Source organism: Hemitrygon akajei, chromosome 7, assembly GCF_048418815.1.
Source record: "Hemitrygon akajei chromosome 7, sHemAka1.3, whole genome shotgun sequence".
Lineage (NCBI taxonomy): Eukaryota > Metazoa > Chordata > Chondrichthyes > Myliobatiformes > Dasyatidae > Hemitrygon > Hemitrygon akajei.
The window spans coordinates 8,666,991-8,693,760 of record NC_133130.1 but is presented as its reverse complement, the minus strand read 5'-3'; the positions used below and the strand labels follow the sequence as shown (position 1 = coordinate 8,693,760).

At 42.6% G+C, this 26,770-nt stretch overlaps 1 long non-coding RNA gene across 1 annotated transcript; it reads right to left on the bottom strand.

The window, feature by feature from the left end:
• Positions 1–2,896: 2,896 nt before the first annotated feature.
• On the bottom strand, positions 2,897–25,075 carry LOC140730202 (uncharacterized). The gene is made up of 4 exons (XR_012099525.1): positions 24,670–25,075; positions 18,362–20,159; positions 16,499–16,652; positions 2,897–3,317 (listed from the first exon to the last, which is right to left on the bottom strand). It is a non-coding gene; the product is annotated as an uncharacterized lncRNA (long non-coding RNA).
• Positions 25,076–26,770: the final 1,695 nt, after the last annotated feature.

Below are 26,770 nucleotides of genomic sequence, written 5' to 3'. Positions count from 1 at the left end.
CAGAGTTAAGAAATTGCAATGGTAAAAAAAATTATGGAGATCATATACAGGCCTCCCAATAGTAACCAAAATGTGGGGTTGAGCTTGCAAAGGGAGCTGGAAAAGGCATGTAATAAGGGTAACAACATAATTGTAATGGGGGGATTCAATATGCAAGGGGATTGGGAAAATCAGGTTGGTGTCAAATCGCAAGAGGGAGAATATGTTGAGTGCCTATGAGATGGCTTTTTAAAGCAGCTTGTTCATGAGTCTACTCAGGGAAAGGGTATCTTCGTTATGGTGTTGTGTAATAACCCAGATCTTATTGGGGAGTTTAACATAAAAGAACCCTTATGAGGCAGTGATCATAATACAATTGAATTCATCCTGCAGTTTGAGAGGGAGAAGCATAAGTCACATGTATCAGTATCACAATGGAACAAAGGGAATTACAGAGGCATGAGAGAGAGAGGAGCTTGCCCAGGTGCATTGGAGGAGGATACTGATGTGTACGATGGCAAAGCAGTGATGGCTGAAAATTTTGGGAATTGTCCACGAGGCACAGGATAGATAAGTCCCACAGAGGAAAAAATTCTCAAATGGCTAAGGTAGTCAACCATGGCTGATGAAGTTAAGGACTACGAAAAGTCAAGGGAAGGGCATATAAGGTAGCAAAAGTGAGTGGGAAGTTAAATCCAACAAAAGGCAACTAAAAAGCTATAAGATGGGAAAAGATGAAATGTAAGGGCCTACTAGCCAATAATATAAAGAAGGATACCAAAAGATTTTTTTTTCAGTTATATAAAGAGTAAAAGGAAGGTGAGAGTTGATATTGAACCACAGGAAAATGATGCTGGTGAGGTAGTAATCAGAAACATAGAAGTGGCAGATGAACTTAATGAGTACTTTTTACTTTACTTCACTGTGGAAGACACTAGCAGTGTGCTGGAGGTCTGTGAGTGTCAGGAAGCAGGAGTGAGTGCCATTGCTATTACGAAGGAAAAAGTGCGAGGCAAACTTAAAAGTCTTAAGGTGGACAAGTTACCTGGGCTAGATGGACAACATCCCAGAGTCCTGAGAGAGGTTGCTGAAGAGATAACGGATACATTGGTCATGATCCTTCAAGAATCACTTGATTCTGGCATGGTCCCAGAGGACTGGAAGATAGCAAACGTCACTCCATTCTTTAAGAAGGGAGGAAAGCAAAAAAAAAAATCTGGAACAGTTGGGTTGAAGGGCCATTTCTGTCTGTATGACTATGGATTGAAGTGTGAGGTGTGGCACTTCTTGAGACAAAATGTAAAAGGGAGAGTGAACAGTTACTGCCAGAACCATTAACAGTGTTGCCATACAGAGGGTTCTGACAGTTCCAATCCATCGCTCCTTACACAGGTTGCTAGGGTGGCTAGGAAGGGTAAAGCATGCTTGTATTTATTAGAAACATAGAAAACCTACAGCACAATACAGGCCCTTTCGCCCACAAAGTTGTGCAGAACATGTCCCTACTATAGAAATTACAGGGCTTACCAATAGCCCTCTATTTTTCTGAGCTCCATATACCTATCCAAAAGTCTCTTAAAAGACCTTATAATATCCGCCTCCACCACTGTTACTGGCAGCCCATTCCACGCACTCACCACTCTCTGAGTGGAAAACTTACCCCTGACAACTCCTCTGTACCTACTCCCCAGCACCTTAAACCTGTGTCCTCTTGTGGCAACCATTTCAGCCCTGGGAAAAAGCCTCTGACTATCCACATGTTCAATGCCCCTTATCATCTTAGTCAGGGCACTGAGTTCATAGGTCAGTGAGTTATGCAGAGACTGACAAGGTTCTGCAGAACTTTCAAGCCACACACATGATGCTGGAGGAACTCAGCAGGGAAGCAGCATCTAGGCATGGAAGTGAACGGTCGGTGTTTCAAACTGAGACTCTTCATCAGGACTGGAAAAGAAGAGGACAGAAGCCGGAACAAAAGGGTATGGGAAGAGGGGAGAAAAGGAGCTGGCAGGTGGGGGTAGGGGAGAAAGAGAATGATGTGAAAATCTGGGAGGTGATAGGTGGAAGAGGCAAAGAGCTGAACGAGATGAAATGTGATAGGAGATATTAAATTGAGGGAGGTGGGAAATAAGAGAGAGACTTGCCCATTAACAATAGTGGTGTTTAACAGAATCTTAGAGAAGTCATACAGGTGTGCAGAGATTGGGGGGGGGGGGGCGGCGGGGGTGGGAGAGGGCTATTGTGCAGCCAGAAGGGATTTGATTAGTGAGGTGTCTGGTTTAAATCAGCACGTCATGGGTCGACCCTGTTCTATGGATCGGTGACTACACTGGATACAGATCGGTGAGCATATTTCACAATGGGAAAAGATAGGAGATACCCTGAAAGTAATCATTCTCGCTGAGTACCAGCTGTAGGTTGGGCGATAGGTTGTTCAGTGATTGAATTTTGCAGGAGAGGAAAATGGCCACTGGCGCAGAAGGGGAGTTGAGACCTGGCTGAGGGGACGTAAGGAAATTATTACACCAGAGGGTGATGAATCTGTGGAATTCATTGCCACAGACAGCTGCGGAGGTCAGGTTACTGGGGTGGGTATATTTAAAGCAGAGCTTTATAGATCCATGATCAATCAGGACGTCAAAGGATACAGGGAGAAGCCAAGACAATGGAGCTGAGAGGGATAATAAGTCACCAGGATGGACTGGTGGAACAGACCTGATGGGCCAAATGGCCTTCTTCTGCTTCAATGTCTTATAGTCTTGTGATCTTATGGTACAGATCATTCATGGGCCTGGTGAATGGGGGTAGGATTGGAGGGGCCAAGTGGTCTGCACTACTTGTGCTGTCATGTTTCACACCAAGGTCATGAACTAACAGAGGTAAGCAGACACTGCTAAGACTGTGATCTTTTGCAAAGAAAAACTTTATTTTTCAGTTTACCAATTGCTCAATTAATACATTGATGGCAGGTCCTATCTTTTACACCCAGCTAGCTTTTTCACTCAGCTCCATCACTGGTGCTAAGGGTTGACTTCCTGGCTATCCTTGATAATTAAGTTCCGATCAAGGAGGCTGGTCTCTATGCTTTCCAGGAACTGGGTGCCTTGTCAAGGTTATATCCCTGCCCACTGCGCTTCCAATGCCTGGTCTGTTTGAACATCTTGCCGAAAATAGTTTTCATATTAATCGTCTTTGTCAATTACATTGTTCACGAATCCTCCCTCCCCCGTTTTTTTCTTCTGCTTCCGTTTTCCATGTGGTTTTCCCTGGCGGAAATGTTCCATCTTATATTGCCTTTTTTAATTGGGGTTAGCTGCTTTGCAGCCATCGATACATACCTGCAGACAAATGAAAACAAAGATCACTTTCAACACTGTAGTGCCCATTGCATTTCCAGCAAACTTTTAGGAAGAAAACTTGATATTGGACAAAGGAGTCATCTAGAGAGCAATCCCTGCAGAAAGTAGGGAGTGGGGTGGAGGGAGGTACTGAAAGTGTGCTTGTGACGATGGTGGGAGTGATATAAAATGAAGTTCTGGATATGGTTGTATGGGGTGTTTGGTATGGACAAGAGGAACCTGTTATGATGCAGTGAGGGCACAGTTTAAGTGAGAGGTGTATCGGAATTGGTTGACACATATACGTAGATACAGTGAAAAGCTTCTCTTGCAAACTGTTCATCTAGATCAGATCATTACGCAGTGTGATGAGGCACTGGGTGTTGACTGCATCCACTTCAGCAAGACATTTGCGAAGGTCCCGGATATGAGTTTGGTCAAAAAGCTTCAGTGACTCGGCATTCAGCATGAGGTAGTAAATTGGATTAGACATTGGTTTTGTGGGAGAAGCCAGAGACTGGTAGCAGATGGTTGCCTCTCTGAATGGAGGACAGTGGCTCATGGTGTGCGCAGGGATTGGTGCTGGGTCAAATGTTGTCTGTCATCTATATTGATGATCTGGATGATAATGTGGTCAACTGGATAAGCGCGTTTATGGATGAAGTAAAGATTGGGGTGCAGTGGACAGTGAGTTAATTCTATCAACGCTTGCAGAGGGATCTGGATCAGCTGGAAAAATGGGCTGAAAATGTCAGGTGGAATTTAATGCAAACAAGTGCAAGGTGTTGCAGTTCAGTAGGACCAACCAGGGAAGGTCTTATACAGAGAAGAGAAGCGTACTGTGGAGTGTGGTAGAAGTGGGAATAGAGGTACATATTTCATTGAAAATAGTGTCAGAGGTAGATAGGGTCGGAAAGAAAGCTTTTGGCACATTGGCCTTCATAACTCAATGTACCGAGTACAGGAAATGGAATGTTATGTTCAACTCGTATAATCTTGTATAATGAACTCCTAATCTGGAGCATTGTAAGCAATTTTGGTTACCTACGTGCCTACAGGAAAGATGTAAGCAAGGTTGAAAGAGTACAGAGTAAATTTACAAGGATGTTGTCGCGCCTGGTGGACCTGAGATAGATTAAATGGGTTAGGACAGCATTCTTCAGGATGTAGAAGATTTAAAGGAGATTTGATAGGAGTTTGCTACACTATGAGTGTTATAGATTGTGTATATACAAGTAGGCTTTTTGTACTGAGGTTGGGTGGTGCTTCAACCAGAGGTCATGGGTTAAGCTTGAAAAGGTGAGACATTTAAGAAGCATATGAGGTGAAATTTCTTTTCTCAGAGGGTTGTAAGAGTGTGGAAAGAAGCTACCAGCACAAGTGATGCATGCAAGCTCAATGTCAACCATTTGCAAAGTTTGGTTAGGTACATGGATGGAAGGGGTATGGAGGGCTATGGTCCCAGTGCAAGTAGGCAAATGGTTTTGGAATGGACTAGATGGGCTGAATGGTCTGTTTCCGTGCCGTAGTGTTCTTTAGCTCTCTGCTTATCACCTTTTTGGTGCTGTACTGCAAGCCCCAATGACCAACAGAAATTAGAGCAGGGAGATTGCAAGAAGTATAGGCTTGTGATGGTGGAGCTTTTAACTTTCCTATCTGAGTCTGGGATTGCCATAGTGCTCAAGACTTAGTTTGGGTAGACTTTGTTCAACAATGTTTCCTCGGCCAATATATCGTGGCCTTTTACTGGACAGAAGGTAAGTTTGACCTTCTCCTCGGAAATAGGTCAGGACAAGTGGGTGAGGATCAGGCTGATGATCACTGACATTTGTTGATTTGCTGCAACCATACCATGCAATACACATAAACATAGACTAAGTTACAATAATAGATACAAAATAAATCAATAATGTCAAGAAGAGCCATTTAGTGAGGTAGTGTTCACGGGATCTTGGACCATTCAGAAATCTGATGGCGGAGATGAAGAAGCTGTTCCTAAACTGTTGAGAGTGTGTGTTTTTTATTTATTTAGAGAAACAACACTGAATGGTCCTTCTGGCCATTTGACCACACCACCCAGAAACCGCAACAATCCCAATTTAACCCTATCCTACTGACGGTACAACTATTACACTGACCAACTAACCTACCACTACGTCTTTGGACTGTGGGAGGAAATAAGAGGACCTTGAGAGAACCCAGCATTTCAGGGGGAAGATGTACAGAGACTCGGCTCCCTGCATTCCTACTTCCTCTCATAGGCCCTTTCAGCTCATGAAACACAGCAATCCGTTTCCCATCTATTTAACCCTAGCTGAATAATAGTACAATTTATAATAATCAACTAACATTCTAACCAGTACATCTTTGGAATGTGTGACGAAACCAGAGCACCTGGAGGAAATCATAACTGTCATTGGAAGAACCTACAAACTCCTTATGGAATGGTACAGTAATTGAACTCCGAGCTCCAGAACACCCCAAAATGAAATAACGTCATGCTAACGACTATGCTACTATTGTGCCTTGAATTGGGATGATGCTCTTGGGCTTTGCGGAAAAAGAGGTAACCTTAACAAATGGAATCCTTGCAAGGTTCACTGCGTAGACTCTTTTTTTCTTTTACATAGCAGTCTTCTCCCCAATAAACTTTCACACCCTGACTAATGAAGAACTTATCAACTTCCACCTCAAATACATACAACAACTTTGCTTCCTCAGATGCCCGTGACAATGAATTCCACAGATTCACCACTCTCTGGCAAAACAAGTTCCTTCTAATCTTGTAATATTGTATGGAACTGTTCCTGTCCGTGTACCTGTCCAAATGTCCTTGTATTTGAACTAATATCTCATTAAACCCTTCCTGTCCAAATGTCCTTGTGTTTGATGTAATATCTCACTAAAACCATTCCTGTCCATGTGCCTGTCCAAATGTCCTTGTGTTTGACCTAATATCTCACTAAACTAATGTTGAAATACAATGTTGGAAAGCATATAGTCATGCACTTTGGTGGAAGAAATATACAGGCAGACTATTATATAGATGGGTGGAGCATTCAAAATGCAGAGATGTAAAGGGACTTGGGAGTCCTTGTGTAAAATACCTGAAATGTTAACCTCCAGGTTGAGTCAGTTGTGAAGAAGGCAAATGCAATATTGACATTCATTTCTAGAGGTATAGAACATAAGAGCACGGACGTGATGTTGAGGCTCTATAAGGCACTTGTGAGACCACACTTGGAGTATTGTGTGCAGTTTTGGGCTCCTTATTTTAGAAAGCATATAATGACATTGGAGAGGGTTCAGAGAAGATTCACGGGAATGATTCTAGTAATGAAAGGGTTCCCGTATGAGGAACATCTGGCAGCTTTTGAGCTGTATTTCCTGGAGTTCAGGAGAATGAGGGGGGATCTAATGGAAAATTCTGAACATTCAAAGGCCTGAAAGGATTAGATAAAGCAGTTATTTCACATGGTAGGTGACTCCAGGACAAGAGAGCATGACCTCAAGATTGAAAGACGTCCTTTTAGAACTGAGATGCGGAGAAGTTACTTCATTCAGAAGGTGGTAAATCTGTAGAATTTGTTGCCATGAGCGGCTGTGGAGGCCAGGTCATTGGATATATTTAAGGCAGAGATAGAGAGGTTCTTGATTAGCCAGGGCATCAAAAGGTATGGGGTGTGGGGAGTGGGGATGACTGGAAGAATTAGATCAGCCCGATTGAATGGCAGAGAGGCCTCAATGGGCAGAATGGCCAGCTTCTGCTCCTATATCTCATGGTCTTATGGTGTAAACAGTTCCCATCCGTGTAGCTGTCCAAATGTCCTTCTGTTTGACCTAATACCTCGCTAAACGGTTCCCATCAAATGTCAGAGTGTTGGAACTAGTATCAATATTCTTACACATAAAGTGTGAAAGAGAGATGAGAGTGGATATTGGACCACTGGAAAACAATGCTGGAGAGGTAGTAATGGGGAACAATGTAATAGAGGACGAACTGAATAAATATTTTGCATCAGTCTTCACGGTGTAAGACACTAACAGTATGGTAGAAATTCCAGATATTGGGGGCATGGAATGTGTGAAGTTACTATAACTATAACTATAGAGAAGGTTCTTGGGAAACTGAAAGGAACTGATAGATGGATAGTATAGCAAGTAGTCACACCAAGGCTTCAGGAGACAGATAAGTGGGTAACAGTCAGGAGAGGGAAGGGCAAGACTCAGATACTTGAGAGTAACCCTGTGGCTGTCCAGCCTGAACAATAATTAATTCTGTTTGAGTACTGTTGGTGGGTGGGGGGGGGGTGGCCTACCTGGGGGAAGCAACATTGGCCACGCGTCTGGCACAGAGTTTGGCCCTGTGACTCAGAAGGGTAGGGAAAGGAAGAGGATGGCAGCAGTGATAGGGGACTCTATAGTTAGGGAGTCAGACAGACGATTCTGTGGAAACAAGAAAGAAACTAGGATGGTAGTTTGCCTCCAAGGTGCCAGGATCCGGTATATTTCAGATTGCGTCTACGATATCCTGCAGTGGGAAGGAGAACAGACAGTGGTTGTGGTATATATTGGTACCAATGACATAGGTAGGAAAAGGGAGGAGATCCTGAAAACAGACCACAGGGAGTTAGGAATAAAGTTGAGAAGCAGGACCACAAAGGTAGTAATCTCAGGATTACTGCCTGTGCCACATGACAGTGAGTATAGGAGTAGAATAAGGTGGAGGATAAATGCATGGCTGAGGGATTGGAGCAGGGGGCAGAGATTGAGATTTCTGAATCATTGGGACCTCTTTTGGGGCAGGCGTGACCTGTACAAAAAGGACGGGTTGTACTTGAATCCCGGGGGACCAATATTGTGATGGAGAAGTTTGCAAAGGCTGTTGGGGAGGGTTTAAACTGGAATTGCTGGGAGGTGGGAACTGAATAGAAGAAATGCAGGAAGAGGCGGTTGGCTCACAAATAGAGAAAACTTGTAGAAAGTGCAAGAGGGAAGATAGGCAGGTGATGGAGAAGGGACGTATTCAGTCCGATGGTTTGAGATGTGTCTATTTCACTGCAAGGAGTATTATGAACAAAGCGGATGAGCTTAGAGCATGGATTAGTAACTGGAGCTATTAGTTGTGGCCATTACAGAGACTTGGATGGTGCAGGGGCAGGAATGGCTACTTCAAGTGCTAGGCTTTATATGTTTCAGAAAGGATAGGGAGGGAGGCAAAAGAGGTGGGGGCATGGCACTGTTGATCCGAGATAGTGTCATGGCTACACAAAAGATATGTCATTGAGGGGTTGTCTACTGAGTCTCTGTGGGTGGAGATTGGGAACAGGAAGACTCAATAACTCTACTGGGTGTTTTTCATAGACCACCCAATAGTAACAGGGACATCGAGGAGCAGATAGGGAGACAGATTCTGGAAAGGTGTAATAACAGGGTTGGTATGATGGGAGATTTTAATTTCCCAGATATTGATTGGCATCTCCCCAGAGCAAGGTGCTTAGATGGCGTGGAGTTTGGTAGGTATGTTCAGGAAGGTTTCTTGACACAATATGTAGATAAGCCTACAAGAGGAGAGGCTGTACTTGATTTGGTATTGGGAAATGAATCTGGTCAGGTGTCAGATCTCTCAGTGGGAGAACATTTTAGAGATAGTGATCACATTCTATCTCCTTTACTATAGCATTGGAGAGGGGTAGGACCAGACAAGTTAGGAGAGAGTTTAAGTGGAGTAAGGGGAAATATGAGGCTACCAGGCAGGAACTTGGAACATAAATTGGAAACAGATGTTGTCAGGGAAATATACGGCAGAATTGTTGCAAACGTTCAGGGGACATTTGCATGGAGTTCTACATAGCTACATTCCAAAGAGACAGGATGGTAGAGGACAGGAACCGTGGTGTACAAGGGCTATTGTAAATCTAGTCAATAAGAAAAGCTTATGAAAGGTACAAAAACTAGGTTATGATAGAGATTTTGAAGATTATAAGGCTAGCAAGAAGGAGATTAAGAATGAAATTAGGAGATCCAGAAGCAGTCATGAGAAGGCCTTGGCGGACAGAATTAAGGAAAACTTCAAGGCATTCTACAAGTATGTGAATAGCAAGAGGAAAAGACATGAGAGAATAGGACCAATCAAGTGTGACAGTGGAAAAGTGTGTATGGAACCAGAGGAGACAGCAGAGGTACTTAATGAATACTTCGCTTCAGTATTCACTACGGAAAAGGAACTTGGTGATTGTAGGGATGATTTACAGTGGACTGAAAAGCTTGAGATTATAGATATTAAGAAAAAGGATGTGCTGGAGGTTTTGGAAAGCATCAAGTTGGACAAGTCACTGGGACAGGATGAGATGTACCCCAGGCTACTGTGGGAGATGAGGGAGAAGATTGCTGAACCTCTGTTGATGATCTTTGCATCATCAATGGGAATGGGAGAATTTCCAGCTATATAGGACCCTGGTCAGTCTCCACTTGGAGTACTGTGCTCAATTCTGGTCGCCTCACTACAGGAAGGATGTGGAAACCATAGAAAGGGTGCTGAGGAGATTTACAAGTATGTTGCCTGGATTGGGAAGCATGCTTTATGAGAATAGGTTGAGTGAACTCGGCCTTTTTTCCTTGTGTGGCGGAGGATGAGAGGTGACCTGACAGTGGTGATGATGAGAGGCATTGATCATGTGGAAAGTCAGAGTCTTTCTCAACGGGCTGAAATGGCTAGAATGAGAGGGAACAGCTTTAAGGTGCTTGTAGGTAGGTACAGAGGAGATGTCAGGGGTAAGTTTTTTTATGCAGAGGGTGGTGTGTGCATTGAATAGGCTGTCAGCAAGAGACTCCTGGATTGGTACATGGAGCTTAGAAAAATAGAGGGCTCTGGGTAACCGTAGATAATTTCTATAGTAAAAAGACGTTTGGCATGCCTTTGTGGGCTGTAGGCTTTCTATGTTTCTATGTCTGAAGATGGATAAGTCACCTGGACGAGAAGGTGTACAACCTAAGGTTCTGAAAGAGTTGGTGGAAGAGATCATGGAGGCATGTGTAATGATCTTTCAACAATCGCTAGTTTCTGGGATGGTTCTGGAAGATTGGAAAATTCCAAATTGTTACACCATTCTTCAAAATGGTAGAGGCAGAAGAAAGATAACTATAGGCCAGTTAGTCTGATCTCAGTGGTTGCGAAGATGATGGAGTCAATTATTAAGGATGCGTTCTCAGCATACTTGGAGGCACATGATAAATTAGGCCATTGTCGACATGGTTTCCTCTAGGGAAAAACATTGCCTGACAAATTTGGTGGAATTCTTTGAAGAACAAACAAGACAAAGGAGAACTGGTTGATGATGTGTCTTTGGATTTTCAGAAGGCATTTGACCAGGTGACAAATATGAGGCTGATTTTCAAGTTACGAGCCTATTATATTACAGGGAAGATTCTTGCATGGATACAGCAGTGGCTGATTGGCAGCAGGCAAAGAGTGGGACTAAAGGGAGCAAACATGAGGAAATCTGCAGATGCTGGAAATTCAAGCAACACACACAAAATGCTGGTGGAACGCAGCAGGCCAGGCAGCATCTATAGGAAGAAGTACAGTCGACGTTTCGGGCTGAGACCAGTTGCTTGGATGTGTCAGTAGCACAAAAAAATCTGTGGAGAAACTCAGCAGGCCAGGCAGAATCTATGTCCCTGCATCTGAAACCAGTTAAAGTGGGCAGTACAGTAGTACAGCGCTTTACATGATGGCGATCACCAATTACGCTTCAATTCCCAACTCCGCCAGGAAGGAGCTTCAACATTCTGCCCGTGGCCGTGTGGGTGTTCCGGTTTCCTCCCACATTCCGAAAATGCACGGATTAGGGTTAATTTGTTGTGGGCATGCTATGGTGCTAGATGGGTTTAGACAGAGTGGACTTGGAGTGGATGTCTCTTAGAACAGAGATGAGGAGGAATTTCTTTAGACAGAAGGTGGTGAATTCATTGCCATAGTAGCTATGGAGTCCAGGTCATTGGGTATATGTAAAGTGGAACTTGAAAGCTTCTGGATTAGTCAGGGTTATGTAGAGCAGGCAGAAGAATGGGGCTGGTGGGGCTAATAAAAGGCCGCACTGGGAGCACCGGACGCAGTATATCACACCAGCTGACTCACAGGTGAAGTGTCACCTCCAGGTGAGGTGACCCGACGCAGACTGGGAGACCGTTATGCTGAACGCCTACACTCTGTCCGCCAGAGAAAGTAGGATCTCCCAGTGGCCACACACTTTAATTCCATGTCCCATTCCCATTCTGATATGTCTATCCATGGCCTCCTGTACTGTCAAGATGAAGCCACACTCGGGCTGGAGGAACAACACCTTATATTCTGTCTAGGTAGCCTCCAAGCTGATGGCAAGAACATTGATTTTTCTAACTTCCGTTAATCCCCCCTCCCCTTCATACCGCATCCCTTATTTATCTATCTATCTATCTATCTATCTGTTTATTTATTTATTTATTTCCCATCCCTCCCCCTTTTTTCATTTTCTCTCTCTGTCCCTCTCACAATCACACCTTGCCTGCTCTCCATCTCCCTTTGGTGCTCTCCTCCCCTTTCTTTCTCCCTACACCTCCCATCCCATAATCCTTTCCCTTCACCAGCTGTGTATCCCTTTTGTCAATCAACTTTCCAGTTCTTAGCTTCACCCCTCCCCCTCTGGTCTTCTATCATTTCAGATCTTCCCCGTCCCATCCCACTTTCAAATCTCTTACTATCTTTTCTTTCAGTTAGTCCTGACGAAGGGTTTTGGCCCTAAACATCGACTGTACTTCTTCCTATAGATGCTGCCTGGCCTGTTGCATTCCACAAGCATTTTGGGAATAAGGGGACTGCAACAGATTTGGAGAATGGGCAGAGAAATGGCAGATGGAATACAATGTTGGGAAGTGTTCGGGCTTGCACTTTGGTCGAAGTAATGGAAGGGTTCTGACCGAGGGTGTCGGCCCGAAACGTCGACAGTGCTTCTCTCTATAGATGCTGCCTGGCCTGCTGTGTTCCACCAGCATTTTGTATGTGTTGCTTGAATTTCCAGCATCTGCAGATTTCCTCGTGTTTGCTAATAAAAGGGCTGACTGTTTTCTAAATGGAGAGGAAATGAAAAAACGGAGGTGCAAGGGGACTTGAAAATCAATGTGCAGGGATCCCCCAAAGGTCAATTTGCAGGTTGAGTTTGTGGTGAGGAAGGAAAATGCAATGTTAGCATTCATTTCAAGAGCACTAGAATATAAAAGCAAGGATGTAATGTTGAGATTTTAGAAAGCCTCACTTGGAGTATTGTGGGCAGTTTTGCACCCCTTATCTCAGAAAGAATATGCTGAGACTGGCGAGGGTTCAGAGGAAGTTTGTGAAAGTGATTCCAGGTTTGAATGGCTTGTCATATGAAGAGGTCTGATGGCTTTGGGCATGTATTCACTACAATTCAGAAGAATGAGCGGTGATCTCATTGAAATCTATTGAATGATGAATGGCCTTGATATTGTGGCTGTAGAGAGGATGCTTCCTTTGGCGGGAGAGCCTAAGACCAGAGTACACAGCCTCAGATTAGAGAGGCATGGTGCTGGAGCAGAGGTGAGGAAGAACCTCTTTAGCCAGAGAGTGGTTAATATGTGGAATTCTTTGCCATAGGCAGCTGTGGAGACCAAGTCTTTATATATATTTAAAGCAGAGGTTGATAGATTCTTGACTGGACAGGGCATGAATGGATACGGAGAGAAGGCTGGAGATGGTGCTTTGAGGAAAATTGGTTCAGCCATGATGAAATTGGTGGAGCAGACTCAATGAGCCAAATGGCCTATTTCTGCTCCTTTATTTGTGGTCATGAGGTCTAAACTGTTCCTGTTTCAACTATCCTTCTGTTTGATCTAATATTGTACTCAATGATTCCTGCCAATATATTTGTCCAAATGTCTTTGTGTTTGACCAAATATCCCAATAATTCATTCCTGCCATATACCTGTCAAACGATCCTTCTGTTTGATCTAATATTGTACTCAGTGATTCCTGCCAATATATCTGTCCAAATGTCTTTGTGCTTGACCTAATATCTAGCTAAACCACTGAAATGTTAAGAGAGTCATGGAACATTTTAACATGCTGGTCAATTGGGAAAATCAGAATGGCAATGTATCTCAAGGGAGTGAGTTTGTTGAATCCCCCGAGGTGGCTTTTTAAGGTGGTTTGTCATTGAGCATACTGCATTGCATGTTATGTAATGAAATGGAAGCAATTAGGGAGGTAGAGATCACAATATGATTGAGTTCAACTTGAAATTTGATAGGGAGAAATTAAAGTCTGATGTAGCAGTATTTCAGTGGAGTAAAGGAAATTACAGTGGTATGAGAGAGGACTTGGCCAAAATAAATTGGAAGGAGCTGCTGGCAGGGGTGTCAGCAGAGCAGCAATGGCCTGAGTTTCTGGGGAAAATAAGGAAGGTGTAGGATAGATGTATTCCAAAGACAAATAAATACTCTAATGACAAAATAGTACAACCGTGTCTGACAAGGGGCATTAAACCTAATGTAGAACTGAAAAAGAAGGCATACCATAAACCAAAAATTCGTGGGAAGACAGAGGATTTGGAAGCTTTTAAAAACATACAGAAAGCAACTAAGAGACTCATTAGAAGGGACAAGCTGAAATATGAAAGCAACCCAGTGAACAATATCAAGGTGGAAAGAAAAAGCTTTGGAGAATGGGCAAGAAAGTGGCCACCAAAATATAATGTTGGAAAATGCATGGTCATGGACTTTGGTAGTAGAAATAAATGTGCAGACTATTTTCTAAACGGGGAGAAAATCCAAACATCTGAGACGCAAAGAGTCTTGGGAGTCCTTGTACAGAGCAACATGAAGGTTAACTTGCAGGTTGAGTTGGTGGCAAGGAAGGCAAATGCAATGTTAGTATTCATTTCAAGAGGTGTAGAATACAAGAACAGGGATATGTTGCTGTGTCTATAAGTCCAATAAGGCATTTGTGAGGCCTCACCTTGAGTATTGTGAACAGTTTTGGGTTCCTCAACTAAGAAAAGTTGTGCTGACATTGGATCGGATTCAGAGGAGGATCACAAGGATGATTGCGGGAATGAAAGGGTTATCATATGAGGAATGTTTGATGACTTTGGGTCTGCACTCGCTGGAATTCAGAAGGATGAGGGCAGGATCTCATTGAAACCTTTCAAATGTTGAAAGGCCAAAACCAGAGTAGATATGGAAAGGATATTTCCCATGATGAGAGAGTCCAGCACAAGAACGCACAGACTCAGAATAGAGGGGTGTCATTTAAAATAGAGATAGGGAGCAATTTCTTTAGTCAGAGGGTGGTAAATTTGTGGAATCTGCTACCACAGGCAGCTGTGGAGGCCAGGTTGTTGGGTGTATTTAAGGTTGAGATTGATTGGTTCTTTCAATCCATGAAGCCATGGAATCAACGGTTACAGAGAGAAGGCTGGGGAATAGGGTTGAGGAGCGATAAAGAAACGGATCAGCCATGATTGAATGGTGGAGCAGACTCGATGGGTCAAATGGCCTAATTCAATTCCTATGTCTCAATGTCATATTGTCTAAACCATTCCTGTTCATGTACCTGTCCAAATGTCCTTGTATTTGACCTAATATCTTACCAAACCGTTCCTGTTTGTGTACCTGTCCAATTATCATTGTTTGATATAATGTCCCACTAAACCATTCCTGCCATGTACCTGTACAAATGTCAGTGTGTTTGACTGAATATTCTACTAAACCATTCTCGTCCAGATACCTGTCCACATGTTCCTTAAACCTACAGTTTTCCAACACGACCTATGAGGGAAAAAAACCCTTGCCTCCAATGTCCTCTTTAAAATCCTATCCTTCCCATCTTCAACCTATGTCCTCAAGTTATAGACTCATACCTTCCCCATCCTGGGAAAAAACTGACTGGGTCCAGAGGAGATTGACGAGAATGATTTTGGGAATAAAGTGGTTACTATGTGAGGAGTGTTTGATAGCATGTGAATCTAGGCTTGCTGGATTTCAGAAGAATGAGGGGCAGGAGGGGGGTTGTCTCTTTGAAACCTTTCAAATATTGAACAGCCTAGATAGAGTGGATGTGAAGAGAAAGTTTCTAATATTGGCAGAGTCCAGGTCCAGAGGGCACAGTCTCAGAATACAAGGACATCTTTTCAGAACAGAGATCAGTGAGAATCTCTTTCGCTGGAGGGTACTGAATCTGTGGAAATTGTTCCATCAGGCAGCTATGGAGGCAAAGTCATGGTATTGGAAGTGGAGGCTGATAGTTTCTTGATTAGTCAGGACACCAAAGGGAGAAGGAGGGAAAATGAAGTTGAGAGCAACAATAAATCAGACATGATGGAATGGCAGAGCAGGCTTGATGGGCTGAATGGCCTAATCCTGCTCCTCTATCTTATGGACTTCCTATGCCTTTGGTAACATTATAAACCTCTATAAGGTTATCCCTCAGCCACCTTTGCTCAAGGCAACATGGTTTCTTCTGCACACACCCTAGCTAAATCCCAAGCTTCCAACACACAGGTCTGGTCTTACCAATGTCCTGTACATCTGTAAAATTATGTCCCAACCTTTGTATTGAGTGTCCAGTTCAATGAGGGTAATCCTGAGAGTAAATACCAACAACACAAGAGATTCTGAGATGCTGGGATCGCGAGCAAAACTCACAAAATGATGGAGCATCACAGCAGCTAGGCAGCATCTATGGGAATGAATAATCAGTCGATGTTTCAGGCTGTGACACTTCATGGGGACGTGAAAGGAACAGGGAAGAAATCAAACTAAGTAGGAGAATAAGCCAGAGGCTGATGGGGTGATGGGGAGGGTGGGTGAAGTGGGAAGCTGGGAGGTGATAAGTGGGAAAGGTGAAGGCTGAAGAAGACATCTGATATGAGAGGAGAGTGGACCATGGAGGAAAGTGAAGAAAGGGGGAAGATCCACAGGTGAGGGGTGCACTAAAATGAAGACAATTGGAAATGTAAAGTTCAGGAGAGAAGAAAAGACCTGGGGAGGCGAGGGTCTGCAGGAACTCAGTCAGTCAGGCAACATCTATGGGAGGGAATAAAGAGTCAATGTCTGGGACCAGGGGCACACCGTGTTCTTTGTCTGCAATCGTGGCCAACAGAGGCTTTGGCTTCACTGCAACTTACCATCATCTCCTCAAATACGGACAGATCGGTGCATTTTTTTTCCATTACGCAATTCAGCAAATCACCAGACACAGCCCACAGAGTAAACAGAACAGGCAAGAGAACTCTCCATATCGACAGCCACATCATAAGCAGAAGACAGGATCAGCAGTGTCTACGAGGTTAAAAAATAAAGCATTCGTCATTAACCCCTCCGTTCCAGTGCCCTGTGACACAGACTGTATTCCCACTGACATTAAACCAGCACCCTTACACCATCCTTCAGTGACCCCTCTCTTCCAGCACTCTGTGTCTCTGATGGTATTCCGATTGATGATAATCCAGCACCCTCACAATGTCCATCAGTAACTTCTCTGCCCCAGTGTACTGTGTCACTGATTGACATTAACTGAGCTCCCTCACACTATCTGTCAGTGACTCCTGCTAACTAGCACCCTGTGTCACTTACTGTATCCCCACTGATGTTAATCCAGCTCCCTCAGTGAACCCCACTTCCAGTGCCATATCACAATGAATGTTAATCCAGCTCCCTCAGAGACCCCTCTCACTGACAGAGAGTGAGTAACAGAGAATATTACAGCCCACCTGTGGTAAAACATTTTAACCTACTCCAAGATCAATCTAACCCTGCCCTCCAACATCACCCGGTAATTTTCTATCATCCTGCTGCCCATCGCAGGGTCTCTTAGATCACCCGATTGTAACTGCCCCTACTACCACCCTTGGTGACACATTCCACACACCCACCACTCTTTGTGTAAAAAAAACCTCCGATACCCCTCCCCTATGCTTTCTGTGAATCACATTAAAATCATGCCTTCTTGGTTAAGTGATTTCTGCCCTGGAAAAATGGCTCTGGTTATTCACCCCATCTATACTGTTTATCATCTTGTACACTCCTCTCAAGTCACCTCTCACCCTCCTTCACTCCAGAGAGAAAAATCTCAACTTGATTAGCCTATCCTCATAAGACATGCTCTGTAATCCAGGCAGCACCCTTGTAAATCTCCTCTGCACACCCTCTAAAGCTTCCAAATCCTTCCTACAATGAGACGACTAAAGCTGAACACAATACCCCAAGTGTGACCTCCCCAGGGTTTTATAGAGCTGCAACACCACCTTGAGTTTCTTGAACTCAAGCTACTGGCCAACACACCATATGCTTCCTTAACAACTCTTTTGATTCAGGCAGCAAGTTTATAGATGTGGACAACAAGATCCCTCTGTTCATCCAACCTCCCAAAAATCCGGCCGTTAACCCTCCACCATCCAAAGTCAAACACTTCCTATTTTTCTGGGTTGAACTCCATCTGCCACTGTTCAGCCCAGCTCTGCAACCTATCAAAGTCCTGTTGTAACTTATGCCAAACATCTACTCTATCCACAACACACCAATCTTCATATCATCTGTAAATGTTTTAACACAGTTTGCCACTTCTTCAGCCCCATCATTTATAAATATCAGAAAGAGCAGGAATCTCAGAACAGATCCCTGTGGAAAACGACCGGTCACCGACCTCCAGGCGAACACCACAAAAATATATGCAAGTTGGCGTTGCGATTCATATCGCCAATGTATGGCAGCTCAGAAAAGTGCTCACAATTCACAGTGAGAACATGAACTGATGGGACCTCGAAAGCAAGTCCACAGGCTGTGAAGTCAGTCCAGTACTGTGTGGTGCTGTATAGCACCAAACTGAAGCAGCTCACAATACTATCAGATATTCTACTAGATAATCTCCTTGTGAACTACCATCACTACAAATCACAGCCTGTACTTTCCCTTTGAGAAACATACTTTTGAACGGTCTAAACAAACTAGCAATTCAGCAACCTTCGCTCTCATGAATACAGATACCGCACCTTGGAGTAGACGACAGGAGACAGGTGAGAGAACGCGCTGGGTCCGGCTTTAAACCATCGGGATCCTGGACTGGCTTCAAAGTTCAAAGTTCGAACTACAATTTATTAACAAAGTAAGTAAATCATACACAACCTTGATAATCATTTTCTTGTAGGCCCCCACAGGAAAACAAATACAGTGGCAAGCATTTGGTCCATATCGACAGACAAGGAAACTCATCAAACTCAACAACAGTTTTATTGTGATAAACATTAAAACAGACCGGGCACCATGACCCAGAGATAGAGCAGCTCCATCTCATAGACCAGGGAGGGAACCATCACACACCCTGGTCACATGTCATTTCCTTGCATTTTCAGAAGGTATCTGATAAGGTGCCACACGAGGCTGCATAACAAGATAAAATCCCGTGGCACCACAGGACAGATACTGCGGGGATAGAGGAAATGCTGACAGGCAGGAGGCAGTGCATGGGAATAAAAGGGGGCCTTATTCAGTAACTAGTGGTGCAGCTGGACATTGACAATTCAAAAAAATGAGCCAAAAAGTGGCAGATGGAATACGATATTGGGAAATGTATGGTAATACATTTTGGTAAAAGGAACAATAGTGTGGACTATTATCTAAATGGGGAGAAAATTCAAACATCAGATGTGCAAAGGGACTTAGGAGTGCTCATTCAAGACGACCAGAAGGTTAATTCAAAGGTTGTGCTGTGGTAAAGAAGGCAAATGCAATGTTGGCATTTATTTCGAGGGGAATAGAATATAAAAGCAAGGAGATAGTGCTGAGACTTTATAAGACACTAGTCAGGCTGCACTTGGAGTATTGTCAACTGTTTTGGGGCTCATATCTCAGAACAGATGTGTTGTCATTGGAGAGAATCCAGTGGAGGTGCACAAGGATGATTCTGGGAATGAAGGGGTTAACATAGGAGGAGCAGTTGGCAGCTTTGGGCCTGTACTCACTGGAATTTAGAAGAAATGCGGGGTTATCAGATTGAAACCTGCTGAATCTTGAAAGAACTAGATAAAGTTAATGTGGAGAGGATGTTTCCTAGGTGGGGGTGTCCAGAAGTAGACGGCACAGTCTCAAAATTGAGAGGCAACTGTTCAGAACAGAAGCAGGGAGGATTTTTTTTTAGCCAGAGAGTAGTGAATCTGTGGAATGTTCTGCCACAGGCTGCAGTGGAGGCCAAGGCCAGTGGTACATTTAAAGTGAAAATTGATTATTTTCTAATTGGTCAGGGCATCAAAAGTTATCGCGAGAAGGAAGATTTATGGGGTTGAGCGGCACTCAGGATCAACCATGATGGAATGGCAGAGTAGACTCGATGGATTGAATGGCCTAATTCAGCTCCGACGTCTTATGGTCTTACAATTACAGTTAGGGTGACCCACAAATACACAAGCCAATAACTGTTTAATTGAACTTAAAATGTTACAAATGAATGAACTTCCCACTGTAATCCCTCGACCACATTTTAACACAAAACAATAAACAATGCTGGTCATTAGAAATACAGGGCGGGCTGTTGACCACGCTCCCTCCCCCAGAGCATCACAATGCATAGAATTCATGAAAGTCCAGTGTGTAAAAGCAGACAGATCATGTCAATAATAAAATAATGAACAAATAATACATAGAACATGAACTACAGGGAACCCGAAAGTGAGACCGCAGTCCATCACTGAGGTGAGTGAAGGCGGTTACGGCGCCGTTTTGCACACTGGACGTCAGTCAGTCTTTGTTCCGTTCTTTGTGGATATTATTGTATTTCTTTGTTTTCCTGTGGACCTGCAAAAATGAAAATGAATCTTAAGGTTGTATATGGTATAGAAACTTGGACAATGGATGCACTTTGAACTTTTGAACCCTCTGCCTTCTTTTCATCTGCGTTGCCAAGATCCCGTAGATCTCGTGCCTCCCAGCTTTCTTATTGACCCTACTAAGGGAACCTTATCAAACGCTGTACTAGAAGCCTTATACAGTCCACCACAGCCACAGCTCTACCTTCATCAATGTGCTTTGTCACATCCTCAGAGAATTCATTCAGGCTCATGAGACATGAGCTGCCCCTCACAAAGCCATGCTGACCATCCCAAAGTCAGACTATGTTTTTCCAAGTGCTCATAAACCTTCTCATCACCTCGTTGTGCTCTATGTTCTAAAAGCTCAAGGGTGAACTGGCGGAACATGAAGCTGTTCGGGATCTGGATGGACTAATTAACTTAGCTATCCGACTTGATAATTGGATGTCAGAACACCAGCGAGAGTGTTGCGGTAAATTCCCCAGATATGACCACTTCTAACTCTGATCTTCACCCACATTTTCTACTCATCCAAGTACCTCATTGCAAATGTCCATTGCAAACAAGTGACCCCTGGAGAGAGGTGAGAGAGAGAGGGTATGTGAGTGAGGGATGGAGAGAGAGAGGGAGGGGGAGGGGGAGTGCAGGAGGGAGACGGGGAAGGACTGGGACTTTATGGCAGAGATGCTGGACACTTTTGACTTTTTTGTAGAAGTCAGGAAAATCCAAGGGCCATCTGCTAGAGGGCAAACTTTGTCTGTTCAAAAGTTACCTCTTAGTCCTTTGTAGCTGTCTCTGGTGAGAGACAGCTACAAAGTTACCTCCTAGTTCTATGACATCTGGGGTATATTTGCTCTCTTTATTGGCCAGGACCACAAGGAACCGGCCCTTCAGGTATTTTTTAGACAGCAGTTCCACCGGTAATTTTTTAGATCTGGGTGTGGTCTGACAAAGGTGAGTCTCAATTTCCAAGTTAGATCATCCTTTGCCAGTCACCACTCTTGAGGGTAGACCATTTGAGCCAGAAAATGTGTGTCATGCTCGTGCTCCCTTTGCTTTTGGATAGGGAACCATTCTGAACTGCTTCGAGTTCACCTTGTCCTTTCCCCTGCGATCAGCGATGTGTGCTTTGCCCACTGCTCTACTTTCTCTACACCCATGAATGTGCAGCTAGACAGAGCTCAAATGCCATCCATAATTTTGCTGATGATATCACCATTGTAGGCAGAATCTCAGATGGTGACAAGAGGGCGTACAAGCTGGAGCTTGTATGCCCTCTGGAGTGGTGTCATAGCAACAACCTTGCACCCAATGTCAGTAAGACCAAAAAACTGAGTGTAGGCTTCAGAAAGGGTAGGATGAGAAAACACACACCAAAGAGGGATCTGAAGAGGAGAGAGAGATCAACTTCATGTTTCTGGGTGTCAATATCTCTGAGGACCTAACCTGGACCCAACATATTGATGCAGGTATAAAGAAGGTAAGACAGTGACTATATTTCATTGGGAGTCTGAGGAGATTTGGTGTATCAAATCGTTTCCAAAATCGTTTAATATTTTCAATAAACTAGGAATGGATTCCTCAGGATTCGAAATATAAACTAAGAGATCGTCAGCATAAAGGGCGAACTTATGAACAATCCCATTTATGAGAATTCCATGAATATCTTTAGCTTCACAAAGTGCAATAGCCAAGGGTTCCAGCACCAAATTAAATAACAAAGGACTTAATGGACATCCTTGTCTCGTACTCTGCGAAAGCCAAAGAAAAGGAGATCTGCAATTATTAGTAATAACAGTAGCAATCGGGCTTTTATGTATCATTCTGATCCACTTATTAAAATTAATACCAAAGCCAAATTTCTCTAAAACATTAAATAAGTGTTTCCATTCAACTCTGTCAAATGCCTTTTCAGCATCGAGAGAGACGACACATTGAGGAGACTTAGAAAAGGATGAAAATATAACACAACAGTCTCCAAACATTAGAGAAGGAATAACAGCCCTTTACAAGATCTGCCTGGTCTTGAAAGATAATTTTAGCTAGAATATTCTCCAGCTGATTAGCCATTGCTTTTGAAAAAAATTTAGCATCCCTATTTAATAGTGAAATAGATCTATCTGAAGCACAATCAGTAGGGTTGCTATTTTTTTAAAGAATTAAATAAATAGAAGCTTCATAAAATATGGGAGGTAACTCTCCTATCAAAAAAGAATCTTTAATAGACAGTAGGTGCTGGAGTAGGCCATTCAGCCCTTCTTGCCAGCACCGCCATTCACTGTGATCATGGCTGATCATACACAATCAGTACCCCATTCCTGCCCTCTCCCCATATCCCTTGACCCCGCTATCTATAAGAGCTTTAAGCATATCTTTAAGCATTTCCAAAATATATGAAGAAAGCAGTTTTTCAAATTTTTTATAAAATCCTACAGAATAACCATCCAGTCCAGGAGCTTTACCAGATTGCATTGAAAAAATAGCTTTCTGAATTTTATTTTCAGTAATAGGAGCATCAAGAATTTGTTGATCTTCAACAGAGATTCAAGGAAAATCAATCTTTTGTAAAAAGGCATTCATTTTAGAAGAATCAACTGGAAACTGAGATTCATAAAGTTCAATATAAAAATCTTGAAAAATTTTATTATCTTCATAATTACTTGCTAAACTACCATCTCCCTTATGAATTTTTAAAATTTGTCTTTTAGCTCTAGCTGCTTTTAATTGAGATTCTAATAGCTTATTATTGTTATCTGCAAACACATAAAATAGACTATTCAATTTAACCAAATTTCTTTCAATAGGATAAGTTAATAATAATTTATGTTGTGACTCGAGTTCAACTCTTTGTTTGAATAAATCAATGTTAGGAAAGATTGCATAAATATTATCCAAGTCTTTAATTTGTTTGGAAATCTTATCTAACTCTATTTTTGTCTGTTTCTTAAGCTTAGCTAAATAGGAAATTATCTGACCGCACAAATATGCTTAAGTGTATCTCATATAATCAATTTCGACACATCTCCCATATTATTAAAAAGAAAATAATCTTTTATCTGAGTCTCAATAAACTTGACAAAGTCCGAACTTCGTAATAAATTTTCTGGAAAACGCCAAGGCAAATTTGCAATAAAAACATCATTCAATTCAAAAGCTAAGCTTAAAGGCACATGATCTGAAAGAACTAGAGCATGTTTGTCTGTTTTTGTCTATTTTTGTCATGCTCTGGAACACCGTAATGGGAAAAAATTACAAAAGAGATAACTAAAATTATTCCTACAGTTAATCCTATAACTCAAAACTAACCCCAATCCTCCCACCACCCAGAAAAGCCCAAAATTCGGCAAAAAAAAAGCCAAAATGCGTCCCCATAGAGTAAAAAAGAGAGAGAATTTGCAAGCTGCCCATTTTATAATAGTGATTTTAAAAGCTTTCCTTAATTCCTCCCCCCAGTTACAAAAAAAAATACATACGGCCTTAAAATAGAAAAACCCTGCAGAGGAGAAAAAATGTTTTGCTAAATATAAAAAGCCAGACACTACAAAACAACACACCACCCTATCAAGTCATGTTAACTGGTTCTTCTGCCAACTTAGATGCCTTGCTTCTAACTAATATATATGCAATTTAAATATCAATTTACTTTGATGTCTTCCATTGCTTTACAGAGTATTATTGTTCTGGAACAATGGACACTGGTGAGGCTGAGTAATCATTAAAACATGGAATGGATTTGCAGCAGAAATGGCTAATACGAGGGGGCACAATATTATGGTGCTTAGAGGAAAGTATAGGGATCTCAGAGATGTTATTTTTTAGTCATAGACCAGTGGGTGCATGGAAAGATCTGCCATAGGTAGCCATAGAGGCAGACACAGTAAGGACATTTGAGAGACTCCTAGATAGGCTCATAATGAAAGATGAATGGAATTCTCTGCAGGACGGAAGCATTAGATTGATCATGGAGCAGATTGAGAGGAGAGCAGAACATCATGGGCCAAAGGGCCTGTACTGTGCAGTATTTCTCTACAACATCTGCTTCCCCATATCCGGCATAAATGTTCAGAGAAAATAAGTGTTTATACTTAATCCTTAAAAACCAGCTGGAAAATGCAGAAACAATCTCCAAAAATGCCAAAACAATAAAATTACACAAAGAGAAAAATGCCTATGTAATCTCTAATGAAGAAAAATCAGCACCATTTTCCATTTAATTTACACACCTGTTTTTAGAAAAAAAGCTATCTACTAAGCACTCCCGACTATATATATATAAGAAAAAGTCGTTATGAACTATGAAAACTCTCACTTAATTAATGAAAAAAGGAGAATAAAAACAAATAATCGAACAACCTGTCCGATGTGTTAATTCACTCAGTAGACCAAACAGATTGCGGAAAAGCCATTCATCATTCACATCAAAAAGTTTACATCTTCTTTGAATGGTCGATTGATCAAAGGATATCTTAAGCAAATCAGAAATCTTCAAAACTTACCTTCTTTCCGAAATAACAATTATTCTGCAGACCTTGAACAATTCAAACCTCGGCTACAACCAAAATAGAGTTAACATAGTCCAGTGCCTCTTTGAGTCCAGAAAAACACGTGGAGTCAAATCATTGGGAAATAATTTTAATCGGGCTAGATATTGAAGTGATGGGAATAATCCCTTTTCATATGCTATCTTCATGGTTGGAACAAATTTAGACCGCAGGTCCATAACTTCCCGTGAATATCCTTCATATAAACGAATGACATCTTTGGCTGGGGGCTCCACCAAGGAAGAACATGATGCACAACTGAGACAGGTGCTACATGTGACATGGAATGGGGTATGTTGAATAGCGGGTGAACAAGTAGTCTTTGGAGTACTGCAAGTCTGTGCCTTTGCTGTTGTTTTGCTCATGCTTGAGTGATCGGTGGTGGGTGCTGATGCTTTTTTTGCCAGTGGGGGAGGGGCTTGCTGCCAATTACGTGCAGGAGGGAGGGGAGCTGTGGGGACTTTGGGGTTCTAATGTTTAACTGTCATCCATGCTTTGTGGGCACTCCTCTGCTTTCATGGTTGTAAGGAAACAGTACTTCATGATGTATATTGTATACATTTCTCTGATATTAAATATACCTTTGAAACCTTTGAAGCAGTCGTAAGGATATGGGCTACAGATTACAATGGGTAAGTCATCATAATTAGATCAAATTCACATTGAAATTTGAGAAGAGAAACTAATGTCCCATGTATCAGTAGTACAGTGGAGCTAGGGAATTACAGAATTGATTGGAAAAGAACACTGTCTGGGATAACGGCAGAGCAGCAATGGCTGCAATTTCTCTTTGGAATGGAAGCAATTTGTAAGGCACAGGATATACACATACATCCTATAGAGGAAGAAGTATTTTAAAGGGAAAATGAAATAACAGGGGCTCACAAAAGAAGTCAAAGCCAAAGAGAGTGCATATAATAGAGCAAAAGTTAGTGGGAAGTTAGAGGATTAGGAAGTTTCCACTGTGCCTCCCATCTGACTGATATAGGCTACACCGCATTCAAAGGGAATCCAAAAACTTCATTAAGAAGGTAAACATGTAATACAAAAGTAAGCTAGTCAATAATGTTAAAGAGGATTCCAAAGGTTGCTTCAGATACAAAGTGTGAAAAAGCAGTGAGTGAAGATATTGGAGTGCTAGAAAATAATGCTGGAGATGTAGTAATGGGGAGCAATGAAATTAAAAAGTATTTTGTATCAAATGATAAAATATTCTCGGGCTTCAAAACAGTAGCATGTTCATCAGGGATGATGCCTGCTCATGTCTAGTCTGGTGTTATTTAGACTATAATACTATCAGACATAGGAGGAGAATTAGGCCTTCTGGCCCATTGAGTCTGCTCTGCCATTTAATCATGGCTAATTTTTTTTTTCTATCTCTTCCTCAACCCTATTGCTAAAGAAATTTCTCGGCATCTCTGTTTAGAAAGAGCGCCCCTCTGTCCTGAGGCTATGCCCTCTTATCCTAGACTCTACCCACCATGGGAAACATCCTTTCCACATCTACTCTGTCTTTCAACTCTTTCAGATGTTGAAAGGTTTCAACAAGACCCTGCCCTCATCCTTCTGAATTCCAGCGAGTGCAGACCCAGAGTTATCAAACATTCCTGGTATGATAACCCTTTCATTCCTGGAATCATCCTTGTGAATCTCCTCTGGATCCTCTCCAATGCCAGCACATCTTTCCTAAGATGAGGGGCCCAAAACTGTTCACAATACTCAAGGTGAGGCCTCACCAGTGCCTTATAAAGCCTCAGCATCACTCCCTTGCTCTTGTATTCTAGAGCGCTTGAAATGAATGCTAACATGGCATTTGCCTTCCTTACCTCCAACTCAATCTGCAAGTTAAACTTCAGGGTGTTCGGAACAAGGGCTTCCTGCAGCTCAGATTCCTGGATTTTCTCCCCTTTTAGAAAATAGTCTGCACATTTATTTCTACTATCAAAGTGTATGACCATGCATTTTCCAACATTGTATTTCCATTGCTACTTTCTTGCCCATTCTCCTAATCTGGCTAAGTCCTTCTGCATTCCACCTGTTTCCCCAACACTACCTG